Source organism: Ammospiza nelsoni, chromosome 3 (assembly GCF_027579445.1).
Source record: "Ammospiza nelsoni isolate bAmmNel1 chromosome 3, bAmmNel1.pri, whole genome shotgun sequence".
NCBI lineage: Eukaryota > Metazoa > Chordata > Aves > Passeriformes > Passerellidae > Ammospiza > Ammospiza nelsoni.
Genome location: NC_080635.1, coordinates 21,367,645 through 21,382,097, shown reverse-complemented (window position 1 = coordinate 21,382,097; position 14,453 = coordinate 21,367,645). Strand labels below are relative to the sequence as shown.

General features: G+C 39.6%; 1 protein-coding gene across 8 annotated transcripts in view; it reads right to left on the bottom strand.

Moving 5' to 3' along the window:
• Nucleotides 1-14,453, bottom strand: part of ESRRG (estrogen related receptor gamma) — a 372,987-nt gene that overhangs the window by 24,125 nt on the left and 334,409 nt on the right. The window lies entirely within an intron of this gene.

Sequence of the window (14,453 nt, the reverse complement as noted above, 5' to 3'; positions counted from 1 at the left end):
AAAAAGGACAGAAAAAAGAAAAAAAAAAGGAAGCTGCCTGATTCTAATACACCTAATTAGCCATCGGCAGACTCTTAATTGCATACATTAGGATGATTCCATAGTGGAGATTAATTCTAAATATACCCAAGCAGCTGGTTAAGATGCCATGGATTACAGTGTGGACTGTACTTTTCCACTTAATTAGATATCAAAATTAAGCAGCAACAAGCATTTTGACATAACGGGGATCAAGCCGCCGCTTGGCATCCCAGAGCTGCACTAAAGTGACCGCTAAACAGAGCCGCACAGATGGAGAGATATTAAATGCCGCACTGGAAAGTAATTTCAAATAATAAAATATCAATATTTACATTTTAATTACCCCTACTGAGAGCCGCTCTGTCATTTTCACTATTGCCGACGCAGCAAGGGGTAGTGGAATGACATTGCGGCTCTGACTGCAATGACTATTTTGTTTCCATTAAAGAATGACAAGTGTTTTAGAGGCAGTGACACCCAGTGTGTGAACAAGAATGACAGCAGATCAGAAAATTCCTATTAAGGGAATAAATGACTCAACAAGAGAATTTACTTTAAGCAGCCGGCTCCTCCTTGAAACACATAATCCTTTCTAAATTTCCTGCAGGAAGTTCATGATTAGAGGTGCCTTGGAGAGACCTTAGCTTCTCATCAAATATTTAGAATGATAGGACCTTACATGATGACTGGTCAATTTAAAAACAGTAACATGCAATGCTAGGAGTTACACTGAGAGTTTGCATGAATCAAAATAGTTTTGAGGGAGACAGGAAGACAGTGAAAAGGAGATTCCTTCCTCTAAAGACCTGAAAGCCTTGGTGCATGGAGATCACCAGTGTTATTTTTGCTGTCTTCACCACTTTTACTGCCATTGGCACAGTGAAAACTCCACATCCCACCTGGGTCACAATTTGCTGGTGTTCGGAATTGTACCCAGCAGGTGATCACAACAGGTAATGCGCACACACAGAGTTCAGGCCTCTTGTTTCTCCCTGCCTATTCTCTGCACACATATAAACACTTCTTCTTTCAGTATGTACATCAGAAACCTCTGAGACACCTTTGCAGTACCTTAGGAATCTAATTACTTCTGATCTGGTCTGAGGTCAATCTCATGGAAAATATTATATTACATCTGACATGCTGCATTTACAAGATGAAAAGGAAAGAAGAAAAATATCAAAACAGTAAAGAAAAAAAAAATCTTCCTTGGGGATGTCTGTCAAACTGCAGAGATCTTCAAAGAATTTCAATGGCCTCAGACATGAGAAAGTGGGTAAGAGTAAATCCTTGGTCAGTACACCCAATACACAGCTAAGTGACCCTCCTCCTGAGTCACGGCATGCATTTATTCAATAATGTGCAGAGCTCAACTTCTATAAATGTGACAAATGGCTAGAACAGAATGGGGGGGAAAAAAGGCATGAAGATGGAGAGATTACAGAACAAAAAAAGGAACAACTTTATGGCAGTGACTATTGCAGGAATTTTAGATCCAGCTTTGACATTAAGAATTAGCAGTCAAGTACAAAAAATTTTACTCTGACATTAGCTGCTTAACTAGTTATCTTCTTTCTCTTGTCTCTTTTCTTCACTTCTTTTTCTTCCTCCCCAGCCCCCCCCCCACTTTTTTTTTAAGTACCCAGGAAGTATTTCTTAAGCATCCCTAATGCTTTTAGGACAAGACACTTCCCCATTTCTCAGCCACTAGCACCTTTTAATTTCTGAAAGAGCCACGGTTGAAAATCTTAATTAATTGTTCCATACTGCTTCAGGATCATTATGCAATGTAATAAAGGCCGTGTAATTATGAAATTTTACAGCCATTACCAAGGCTGATGGCTCGTATTTCATCCTCAGCTGGACCCAATGGCTTTTAGCCACTCAGCTCCCCTTTGATGAACTACAGACAGATCTATCAGGCCCAAACAATATCCAGGCAAGGCGGCTATAATAGCTACCTACAGATGAAGCCATAGATAAAGATAAACTATAAATCTACACACAAATGCAGGCACATTGCCTCAGGATGACAGAGGGGAGAGGATGAGACACTTGGGAAAGCTGGCGGCTTGCAGAAAGGCAACCTTCTCTCTCTGTCTCTCTTATTCAGTTTGGAATTTGTTTGGTTTCTTAAAGATGCAAAACCCCTTAACACTTCCCCGACAAAATTACGTATTTTTTAAGAACTGTGAATTTTTATATGGATGTCAAGGGGTCACTTGATCCATCTATTAAATTTGACAAAGGGGACTTATGTGGACAAATCAAGTTATCCTCAAAAGAAGAATCCCAGCCAACAAGTTTTCAAATCATATTTTTAAAAGTGAATCCAGGTCACTTGTTTCTGAGACTGAAAAAAGCAACCATCCCTGATTTCTAAATGCATTATCATGAGCAGATGCACAGAGGTGAAGTTAGATGATAGGCTTTCACTGGAGGCAGCACCAGAGATGCAATTTCATGCAACATTGTCCGACATTATTTTATTTTCAGTCTGAAAATGAAAATACTTCTAAAATTCAGAGCAAGTTAAAGAAACAAGGGGATTATATATGCTTTTGGTACCTGCAACACCAGAATGCAGTTTATGTCCTAGTTATGGAGGTGACCTCCATCAATGCCCTCCTTAATTTAAGACAGGAGGCCTTCTGAGTATGCAGTGTTAGTCCCGCCAGAGTGACACAAGGCTGACTAAATGATCTCTAGGTGAGAAAAAGAAATGGAGAGCTGCAGCTCCTGACCAATTCTGAAAGAGTCCAGGGAGGAGTGTGAAAACATTAGCTTGGAAACTGCATCTATTAGTACCCGTTCCAGTAGCCCACGGTCAGTTGTGAAGCTGATGCCATGCTCGTGGCTGAGGCTAAAAGCACTTCAGAAGGCAAGAAAAGTTAAAAGAAAAATATCATCTGTACCCTCTCATTTTAAACAGACTAACAGAATGGCTTGGCCCTTTCTAAAGAAAACATGACAGATTTAGAGGATGTTCAAAGAAAGTAAAGCAGTACCTAAGAAAACTCTTATGAAAAGAGACTCAGAAAGCAGGAATTGCCTTCCTCAAAACAGTGATGTACAAGGGAATGGAGTAGAAGTGTACATAAATTAATGATATAAAAAGTAGTTCTAAAGCTTTTATTCTGTCTGTCTCAAAACACAGACCAAGCACCACTACAGTAAAATGCAGGAAATTCAAAATGGAAGCAAAGGGAAATTCATTCACAGAGTACCTGGACTGGAGAACTTCTTGCCAAAGGATGTCACAGAAGCCAAGAACTCAGAGAGGGAGCTGATGCTTACATGGACAGCCAGAATAGCTCCAGGTATTAATACTCCAAATCCAAATTAAGAGGACAAGGATATTTTTCCTCCTTATTTCATCTAATTTCTAAGCATAAGGAATTCAAAATAGTTTTCCTGAGGCTTTTGCCTACTGTGGGGTTCGTGTCCCCTCCCCTGAGACTGATCACTGCTGAAGGCAGCAGAGTGTGTGTCCATGACCTATAGCATTCAGTTCACAGTTTCCTAAAAACTGAAGCCTCAGAATTTGGGCTGCCTTTCTTTGAGGTGTTTCGAACCTGCTCCTAAGAAGTGAAGCTCAGAACAGAAGAGATGTGCCCCAGGGTAAGAATTTCAAAATCACAGCAACTGAGCTCTCACTGCACTGCTACTGTGGAAAGAAGAAAATAATGGATAAGGAAGATCCATGGTGTTATCATAGCCACAAAAGCAGGCAGGTGCATGCATTAGTGTGTGTTTGCATAAGCCTGTGTACGCACGCATTTGTACTGAGCAAACCCAGGGTATTCCGAAAGCTACCGAAATGAATAAAGATCACCTGCTCATTAACTTGCATTCTTTGCTTATTAAATATGTCCTTTCTTCTAATATAAAAAACTGTCTTTGCTGAAGGACAAAATAATAATGTCATCACCCAGGTCAGATCAAAGAAGTATTTTCTGAAAAGGGGAACAGAGTCACGAAGGGACACTGGTCAACAAAGCCGCACCTGAACAGGCAAGGGAATGCATGATTCAGGTTCCTCTGGCATAATGCTGAGGATGCTTGATATATGGTCTTTAAGGACCAGTACCTGCTTTTAACATGCTTTACTGAAACTGCATGTAGGGTGAGTATTCACTATACATGGTGTGAACTGATCTGCCTCCTGCAGTGCACGTGGAAGCATCATAAACATTCTTAATGGGGAAAATAACCCAGCATTTACATACTAGACTACACAACCACCAGGCCATAATTCCTGGACAGGACTTTAAATTGCCATCTAATACTTTTAAAATTTACCAGAATTTGGTGAAGACCTCTGTTTAAAAATGCACTAGGAAAACTGAGAAGAATGGATGTAGACAAAGAAACTGGCAGATCTTTTACCGTCTCTGCTTTCCATCAGGTGGACTCATTTAGCCAAATTAGCATCAACCTCACAGATAAACTCTGTGGCTTTACCTTTTTTATCTTCTCCATCATCCATATCAGTAGAGTAAAAAGCAGCTACAAATACACACAGCAGGACAATTTTTAAGATCAAGAACTTCAAGTAGGAAGTAAATACAAAAATGTTATTTCTATTTCTATCTGAGGCAGTAATACAGTTTGCTACACTGATCTAATAAAAATAATGATGATGTGAGAAAATGCATAAATGCCACCTTACAATTTTTTATTTTACAAATTAAATGCATTAAGTTTTAACCTCTATGGTAAATGTCTAGTCTGTTAGACAATGCCTATCAATATTCCGTAATTTAAGATTACTGTAAGATTTTAGTAAAGTATAGCAAGGAATTTTGAGCATGTCAGGAAGTTAATTTGCAGTTTAGTTGCAAACTACCTTGAAACAGAACTAGCTGAGGCATAGTTAGAGTTTATTTTTGCCAAATACAAATTACTGCAAAGGAAAAGGTAATCAGCTTTACGTATTTTGGGAAAGACTTTCTTTTCAGTATTGGGTTTAAAACATTTTTCTTCTTCAAGTGATTTTTAGTTTTTTTTTATGAACAGCTGCATGTATGTTATGTATGAGTAGGAATTGTTTTTAGGAAACTGCTTTAGAGAACACATGAACAAGAGGTTTTACAAAGTCTCAAAAAAGCCCTGACTGCAGTAAGGCCACATTCAGACACAGAAAAAGGACAGATACATTAGGACAGATCACAAAAGGAAGGGATATGGGGATATAATTGCATATTTCCTCTTTGAATATTCACCAAATGGGGCACAAATCGTAGCTGCTATAATGCATGCCATGCTCTACACTGATTTTCTACACTTGGTATTCCCTAGCTGAATTGTTTCTGAAGTCTATGGTGATTTTTTTTCCACAGCAAATCAGCAGTTTTTCAAGAGGTCTCTGCGCAGCCCAGGAGTATGACATTTACTAATGTGTTGAGATTGAGGGATTCTCCTTTGTAGAAGCCAACACTAATAAGAAAGATATGGTTCAGTGTCCTGGGTTTTCTTCCCAGTTTTATTAATTAGATGGAAAGCTTCTCCCTCTGGAATACTGCAAGGTATTTATTAACACTTCAGCCCACAAACTAGAGTAAATTTACAGTAGTGGAGGTAATTGTTACATACACCGGCTCTTGTTATCAACTTGGCAGGGATAAGCAAAAAAACCCCAGAGGTTTAGATTACGATCTTTTTCATGATATTTTAATTGTGCTTCTTAATCTGCTAAATTAAAAACTATAGTACAATCTTATTCAGATCACTGGCAAAAAAGATCATATCAATTTGCAACAAAATGTATGAATGCTCCTATCTCTTTTAATTATACAAAGAATTTAACAATCATATTCAATATGGCCACAGAGTGACTGAGATATAAACTGTTTCTTTTGCAGTTGTGCCATCTCATCCCTCAGCTCCTTTACATTTTATTTCATGTCTCCCATCTCTTAAGGCCCAGACTGCCTTCCCCAGATGATCTTTAGTGTCACCACCTTCCTTCTCTCCGCTCATGACCAGCATGGTGACATGCTCCAGCACCCGTGTCTGAGCACAGTGATGACTGATGATGACCAGGCCAGCACTCCAGAGTATCTCAGCTGCTCTTGTGCTTCACAGAGAAGTGTTAGGTATGCCCAGAGATACCTCATGTGACCATGTTTCCCTCTCTGCTGCTTTCAGCCTTCCTCCTTTTCCTTGCATTCTTCGGCTATCAGACCCTCTTACTCCTTCTGGGCACCAATATGTGAATTTATAGTGCCACCAGCAATGCCCTCTCCTTAACTGGTCCACAGTAATTTACCTACACCTTTTTTTTTACTGTGCAGCTCTCAGTGCTCTCAAAAGCTTAAGAGTTGGGTTTCATTTTGCAATCCTTACCCTATTTCTACATTCTTGCACCCACCAAGTGTTCTGATGGGCCCAAATACCTCAAACTGGCTCTACTATCAGGTATTTGGACACATTCATCAGTAATTTTAGAGATTACACAGAAAGCACAGCTGTGTTTTGTGAGGATGCACCATTTGAGAGGTCTAAATCAAAATTTTCACATGCCAACACTGCTGGATCATCTCTTGTTTCTTTGGCTTTCTCCTCGACCCAGACATCTGCTTTCAAATGTCTGCTGATGTTCCTTATGGTCACCAGACATTTACTGTAGCTTCCCTCATGGATGTCAAGTGCCCTATCAGTGATCTGAGAAGGAAAGGGGTGAGAATTCTCTCATCTATTCTGTCAAAACCCCACTTATCTATCCTGACTGCACAGGGCACAAGTCATTTATACCTGGCACTTGCCAAATACACCCCTGTCAAAGAGCTAACTAACTCACTAACATCAGCACTTTTCAGGACTGTATCATAGGTGATGTCAGAAGCATAGATGTAGCATGAGGTACATTTATACAGGAAAAATATGAGGAAGAATTTGGGCTCCTAAATCTTCCACTGTCTCTGTAATTCTGCTGGAGTCACAAAGTCCTTCTCTTTCTCACAATCTTTCTGTGCAAACTACAGATATAATACATATAAATAAATTAACAGGGCTGTGACGCTGTTTCATTCATTTAATGTCTGAAAATAACAAATATTTTAACCAAAAAAGGTCTACAAAGTATATTCAACATTTCTATAAAATATGTGAAATATGTGAAATATATGAAGAGATAAACTGGCTAAAATATTTAGAAAATTATGGAGCTCAACTTCAACACTTCTTCTTCCTGCTCTTTTGGTCTATTGCTCACTGTTGGCTAACAGGTAAAATATGAGAAAACATGAAGCCCCTTTTCTAAGTAGTTTAGCCAGTTTATCCATGAAGTAAAACTAGGACCTTGACCATGTAGTGCTGACTTTACAGCACTGAGTGAGAGGGTCAAGTGCACCAGTGTTGTAAAACTGTAAACAGACATTGATATTATACTGTTTGTATGAAAATGCATAAAATACATTTAATTAACTCTGGGCTGTGATACAAACTGACAATTCTCAACAGAAATTGCAAAGCTAAGCCTGACACCTTTTGAGACATTTTGCTCAGTAAGATACATATTTAGGCCAGATTTCGATACATTGTATGTATTTCTTTTAATACATGAAAAATGCATATTATTTACCCAATTGCCTGGAATGTCTATTGAAGAAATACATATTTATTTTTAAAAGCAATCCATATATTATTTACTCAGTGGATGAGAATGACTTCAAAAACCCGTTCTGGTCCATCAAATAAATACATATTTATAAATGGTTTTTAAATGCATATTATTTACCCAATGGACTGTAATGGCTCTGCTAGTGCCATTACATGTAAATATGTAATTAGCCACATAATAAAAAATCCCCACAAAATTTCTCTGAAAAGCATTATATTTCCATGTGTCAATGTACAATACCTTTTCTATTGTTATTATTTTCTTTAAACAGCAAAGGTGATTACCCTATGCTAATGACTAAGGCCTTGCCATATTTCAAACCCCCTAGACTAGCTCTGCAATTATACAAAAGGTAAACTTGAAATCCACATTTCTTCCTTTTTAAATTAGTGTTTTGGAATCCTCACCTTGCAGTTGGTGCACCTGGCCTGGGTCTTTCTGCCAGCCCCACGGATGCTGACCAGACTCTGCATAACTGAGCCCTCCTGTCAGTAGGAGTTTGTTCTGTTCTCACACAAGCTCCTCCACACTGTCAGCCAATGCACCTGCACCAGTGCTGGGCCATCCAATCTTGTACAATGCCAAACTTTACTTATTTATTTCTCCTCACATGGGTTATTTTCTGCAAAGCACTAAATATCCTCAAAAATCCCTTTTTCTTGTGAGAGTGAGGCCAGGATATGGGACATGCAACTCCAGGACCACAATGTATTTTATTACACAGTCCTGTACAAGTTTCTGTTCAAAAGGATGTGGCACCTACCCCAAATATTTGGGAATTAATATTAAGAACAAGACCTGCCAGGCCTACAAAAAACAGGAGTGATTCTTTTTCAAACAGGAGTATAATTTTTTAGCAGTGCATGTGTGTGGAATAAGTGTCACACATTAAGATGTAAATTTTGTTCTCTGAGCTGAACACCAGGTGATTAATTCTGATAGCACACTGATCAATTGGTACAGGTGCTGCACCTGAGTAATGTTTGTTTCTGTACACACTGGTAGCAAAGGTGCAGCACTAACACAGGTGTCACTTGTGTAGTTGTGCAACATCTCTGATTTCCTGAAAACACTCACACTGGTAGTTAGGCTGAACTGTAGAACTGTAGTTCTGCCAGTTTTTTCAATTAGACCCATTATTGATTTGATGAAAAAGCAAATTAAACATACCATGGTAGTATGTAAAATGGTTAGACAGAACATAAGGTTCTGGTGCTGAGCTTCTGAGGCACATTGCCTCTGTGTGCAGCTTTTCCTCACCAGTCTCTGGAGACTACAAAACTGAGAGACTTGCAAGACAATTGGGCAGCACCAGTCTAGAAACTTAGGTACAGAACATGCAGGAACACATTCATGTAAAATGCCAGGAAGCTCAAACTTTGCTGAGACCAGAGCTACAATTACTTAGCTGCTTCATTTAGATCTGGCATAAACCTCTTGTATTCACAAAGCTGCTAGAGACTGACACCAGTTTGAGGATAAAAATCTATATATACAGGTAATAACATCTTTCTTTTCAAAATAACAAGACATTTTTGTTAATTGATGGTACTTTTAAGTTGAAATCTCTGGCATGTGGAATCAACACTGTTTGCAGCTTACAACTATTTCTTTGCTATTTTCTCTCATTAGGAAACATGAGTTTTGATACCAAGAATGAGTAACATGTAGGGTCTGCCCAGGACTTAAATGTTCACATTTTTACAACCACTCTCCCCACCCCTTTGCTCAACATATTGGGGAACCCAAAGCAAGTAGGTGTGCTCACTAGAAAGCCTCTTCACTAATTTCCATTTAATTCATTTACCAAATCAAATCAAACTGCTACTGTGAAAACTATCTTCTCACAGAGGGGACTAAAGGATCTCTCCAGAAGTCACTCCAAAGCCCCTGAAGTTCAGCTTCCCAAAGCAAGCTAGCTGAAACAGACACAACTAACAGGATGCTGCAGCAGCAGGTCCACCCAGGGCACACAGCTCATGGCAAGAAGTTTCTTAAGGTCAAGCACAGTAAGCCCACTGTCTGGCTTTGGTGTGCTGGAGACCTACATTAAGTCAGCACAAGCCTACAAAATCCTCTTTTCTTATTTCTGCACAGCCGCTTGTGTCGGAGCAGGGAGACAGTATTTTGCACTCTCTCTCTCTCTCATGTCACTCATCACTGTAAGAAGGACCAATAATATCATCTCTAACAGGCCCAAATTCCTGTTGAAATTAGCAGTCTCCCTGCAGGTATGCAATTTTAGGGCCTGTACTCTACAATAATAAATCAGTCAAAAATATCCAGGTAAAAGCTGTGCTGCTTAAGATGAGGCTTTGGTTTATTTTGCCACTCCTGCTGCCAGGGTGTAATCTTATGCCTCCTTCTTTCTTGAAAAGCATGTAAATTGTTGTACACAAATAGAGTCATTAATGGAAAGCAAGACATCACAAATCAGACAACAAATGTATCAATTAATGCCTGGGATGCACATGAGGCAATCAATTTTCCCAAATCAATTAAAAAAAAAAGGGATAAAGAAAAACAATTTGAATTTTCACTCCTCTAAAAGATGGGGATGAGAAGAGAGAGGGGATGAGAAGAGAGAGGGAAGGAAGCTGGTGTGCCAACCCTTCTTCCTGTCTGTCTTTGGCTGTTTTGTAATTACTCAACCTGAGGTAACTTGAAAAAATTGTGAGAAGTTACTCTGAGGAAATACTGAAATTTCAGATTAAAACATCTAAAAACAAAGGAAGAGAAAGAGGGAGAAAGAATGCAGCAGGTATTAGGGAACTTCTGGCCTTCAGTCCTACATGTGCACAAGGTGCCCGCAAGTAAGAAAAGCGCAATGTTTCTCTTCCTGTGTCTTTCTGTGCACTGATGGGAGTGATGTCCTACAGCATTTCAAGTCATTTATTGAAGTTTGGTGGTGGTACTGGGAATGTTGTTAAGGAGAGTAAAAAAAGCAATGTCCATTTGAAGCTTGTCTGTGAACTTTGCATGAACCGCCAGGAATAATGTAGTGTGATGACAAGCCAGTTATACCTTCCACTAAATTTGCTGTCTGGAATGAACTGAAATAGTGTTTGGTTTGTGTAATTACGTCCATCTATCTTTATATTCCAGCGGCATATCGCAAATTGAAAATACTAAAAATTGACTGTTGGTTCTGATATTTAATGATTGCCAAAGACAAGACGATGATTTATTGGTTACTTACCGATGTGACACATTTGCATCTTATTAGACGGAGATTACTATTCCTTAAAATGCGGACGAGGCCTGATCATGTCTGATGGATTGATTTGATTTGCAAATGTAATCAAACTAATAAGAGGGAAAAAATGAGCAATAATGCCTTGTTTTTCAACTGGCAATCACTCCCCTGCCAACAACGCTGATATCCCTGACTAAGCAGCCTTCACAGTCTTCCTGTCTCCTCAAATAAACAAAGGGATGCAAAGAGCTTGATAAGAGGATAACGAGCCAAGTATGGATGTAACATGGAGCCTGTACCTCAGCACTGCACAAATGTGTCAATGGGAGTACCAGGAGAGGACCCATGGTGCCTTCAGTTCTTAAAAAGCAGCAAGCAAAAACCCAAACAGCAAAACTCTATTGCAAAAAACCTCGCTACTAAATGAAAGGGGAAAAAAACCTGCATTAAAAACAAAAAAGTGGTTCTAATTCAGGGAATCCCAGGAGAACAGTCATCACAAGCACAAAATTTACAGAATAAATACCTGGAATTCCTCAACCTGATAGGAAGCTAATTGGAGAATGTATTTTGGACAACATGATTCAAGCAACTGGAATCACTGACTGTGGCCACAGCATCAGAGAACCTATTTCCAGGGGTATGCTGCATGCTGTCTTAAAATTTTTCCAAATATTAAATGCAGAGTTTCTGTCACAGCAAACATTCTATCATTCTGGCCAGATGCTGATGTTCCTGTAAGCACTGAAATATAGTTCTAGATAAGAGCAGACTTTTATTCAGCTTGAGGTAAATGACCCTAATTCTCCACAGTAGGATTCTCTTTCTCGTTAATAATAATAAATAGAAGTATTAAAAGAAAAAAAAGCTTTGTGCAAGGGATTGCACAAAGTCCCCCACCATTTACACAAAAGTGGTAATTCAAGCAGAAGGCAAATAATAAAGCTCTGAGGTCCATACAGGTTACAGATTGTGACCTGCATATTTAGGGATTGATCCAAAGCAGTGAAATCAAGGCAAGTCTTTCTATTGGTCTAAATGGATTTTCATATAAAGCTTTACTAAAGAAGGAGGTTCAAGCGTGAATGTTGACAGCTGAGGAAGTGATCTTACATATATTTGAGAACATAGAGAACACTGCACAATGGAAGTGCCTGTGTAAATAATGTGATTGTACTACTTAAATATTTTCCAGACTGATTGCTAATTTGCTTCACTAAGGGATATTCGATAATGTAAAAAAAACTTGCTTTAGGGAACAGCCATTATGAAGTGTCAGGTTAAAAACAAAGTTGAATATATAGCCCCAATTACCATGCTCAAAGACCTCAAAATATTTTCATAATTTAAAGTTTTATAGCTCATGTAATTTATACTTATTTTAACAGTGGAAAAGCATCCTGGTCAAATTCCAATTAAATAATTACATTTTGCCTACCTAAAATTCTCACTGCATTTTTAATTGGATAGGACACACTTCACTGCTTCTCCTAAATTGTTTAGTATTGCCATTCAGTATATAAATAGCTAGCACTTTCTACCACGGAGACAGTACACTTGTCCGTGCAGCCATCAATGGCAAATGGGAGCTCATCTGTGTTGGCTGCAGCACTGGAACTCAGAGAGCCATGGCAGCCCGTGCTCCTATCACCCTGTTGCAAGCTGGTTTTAGCTCTAGTTTTTCTCCCTCCTAGCAGGTTCTCTGAAAGATTTTATGATTGTCACTGGTGCTGGCTGATTATGATGCTGCTGGTTAGGAACATGCAAATGTTCCTTGTCAACAGCCTGCTTTCTTCACTTTATCTCCTGAAATGCCCACCTAAGCCTCTTGTCAGACACTGCCCTCTGTAGGTTTATGGTACAGAGGAAGCAGGAATGACCCTGCACAGCAGTGCCCAGCTTGTCCCCAGTCCCACCTGCACTGCCTGTCTGGGACACCCTGCTTCCCTGTGGTCTCTTGATTACAGAGCCCATGGTGTGCTCCATGGATGAGGATTACAGAACACAGAAAATTACTCATCACCACTGATGTGCATGGCACAATCCTGCAAACTCCAAATCTGGGTTGAAGATAGTCAGCAAAGCATTCAGCACAATTCATTGATGGGGTCCAGAAAACATTCAAGTAACTCGAAACAAAGAAACTTCTCAAAATATACTCCTATAATCTCACTGAATGAAGATAACCTGGAATCCACAATACATTTTGCATGTTGTATCTGTGGCTGAAGATTCACTGACATTAAGCTACCTGCTCCTGAATCCACCCAACAGTTAACTTTATCTCTGGGAAACTTCAAAGCAGTAAAGTGAAGGACGGATCACAGAGCAGAATGGCTTTCTACAAGAGACTGATATGGGGAAGGACTCTTAAATTCTTCCCACTGCAAGCAGAGTTAATTAATGGGAGACACAAGGGTCACAGAAAGTTTTATATGTTACCAGATATAGCTTGAATCGTACCAAGTTTGGAGCCTAATGCCTGTTCAGCAGGGCAGGCATGATGCTAAAGCATAGCCAGAAGAAATCTCTGGCTAAAAATACACCCTGCAGCCTGCCAGTGTCATGATAGATTTATGCCAGAAGTGCAACTTCTTTGAACAAATGTATGAGCAGCAGTCATTATCTGCTAAACTGTTCCCCCTTAATCTCTCCAACAGCTGGATGCACGAGAACTGCAGATTTGCCCCCGCCTCTTCTCCACCCTCACCACAACTCTTTGCTCCAGTGTTCTCATGCATGACATGTCAGGACTTGCTGAGAGAGCTGACTCAACTCTGCAAGCACCACTTCCACTGAACTTGGAGATTCTGCAAGTGTAGCTGTGTCTCATTTCAGTATTTGATTTCACCTCAGCTGTTAATGCAGCTGATTGAAACTGATGGTGCACAACATGGCAGATGAAAACATACTGGGGAGAAGGGTCAAATGCTGGGAAATTTCCACTTGTCTATAATATGTGCATCAAGAGTTTGGTGTGGAAAATACCTTGGCCAGACCAATATATTCTCAGAGAACTTTCCAGAACATGTTTTCAAATGAAAGGAAGGTTGTGTGTTTTCTTGCATGAAGAATCACCAAAATATTTTAATACTGCCTGCTATGCACTGAACACCAAGTCAAAAGTTACAGTCAAGTAACTGCTCCATCTAAGTAATTAAATAAGGGGGCATCCAGTACCTGCACTCTTTGGACTCTGTGCTTCTTGGGATTCTTTCTGCACACACAAACACACCTATATATTTATATGTGGGTGCATAAATTGAGCACTGCACAACAAAAAAAGCTTACTGCAAGGAAGACATGAGTTCATAAAGCCCTTGTATGATCCAGCTGCTGCAGAAGGTGATTACTGCAGACTCATTTTTAAAAACTGCTGATTCTTGTATCAGGCTGGACTGAGCCCTGCCATTACAACCCAGGTGCTCCCCTGTTATCCTTACACTATATATAACCAGACCCAGGTCACCATGTGCCCTGCCAGAAACGTGCTGACTGGCTATGGGGGTGTTGCAATTCAGGTAATTAATCCTATTCTAATGTAGGTTAAGCAGGTGTGAAGCTGAACTTATCCAGAGAGAAAGTAGAGGCATTCTTAGAATTACAGTATTT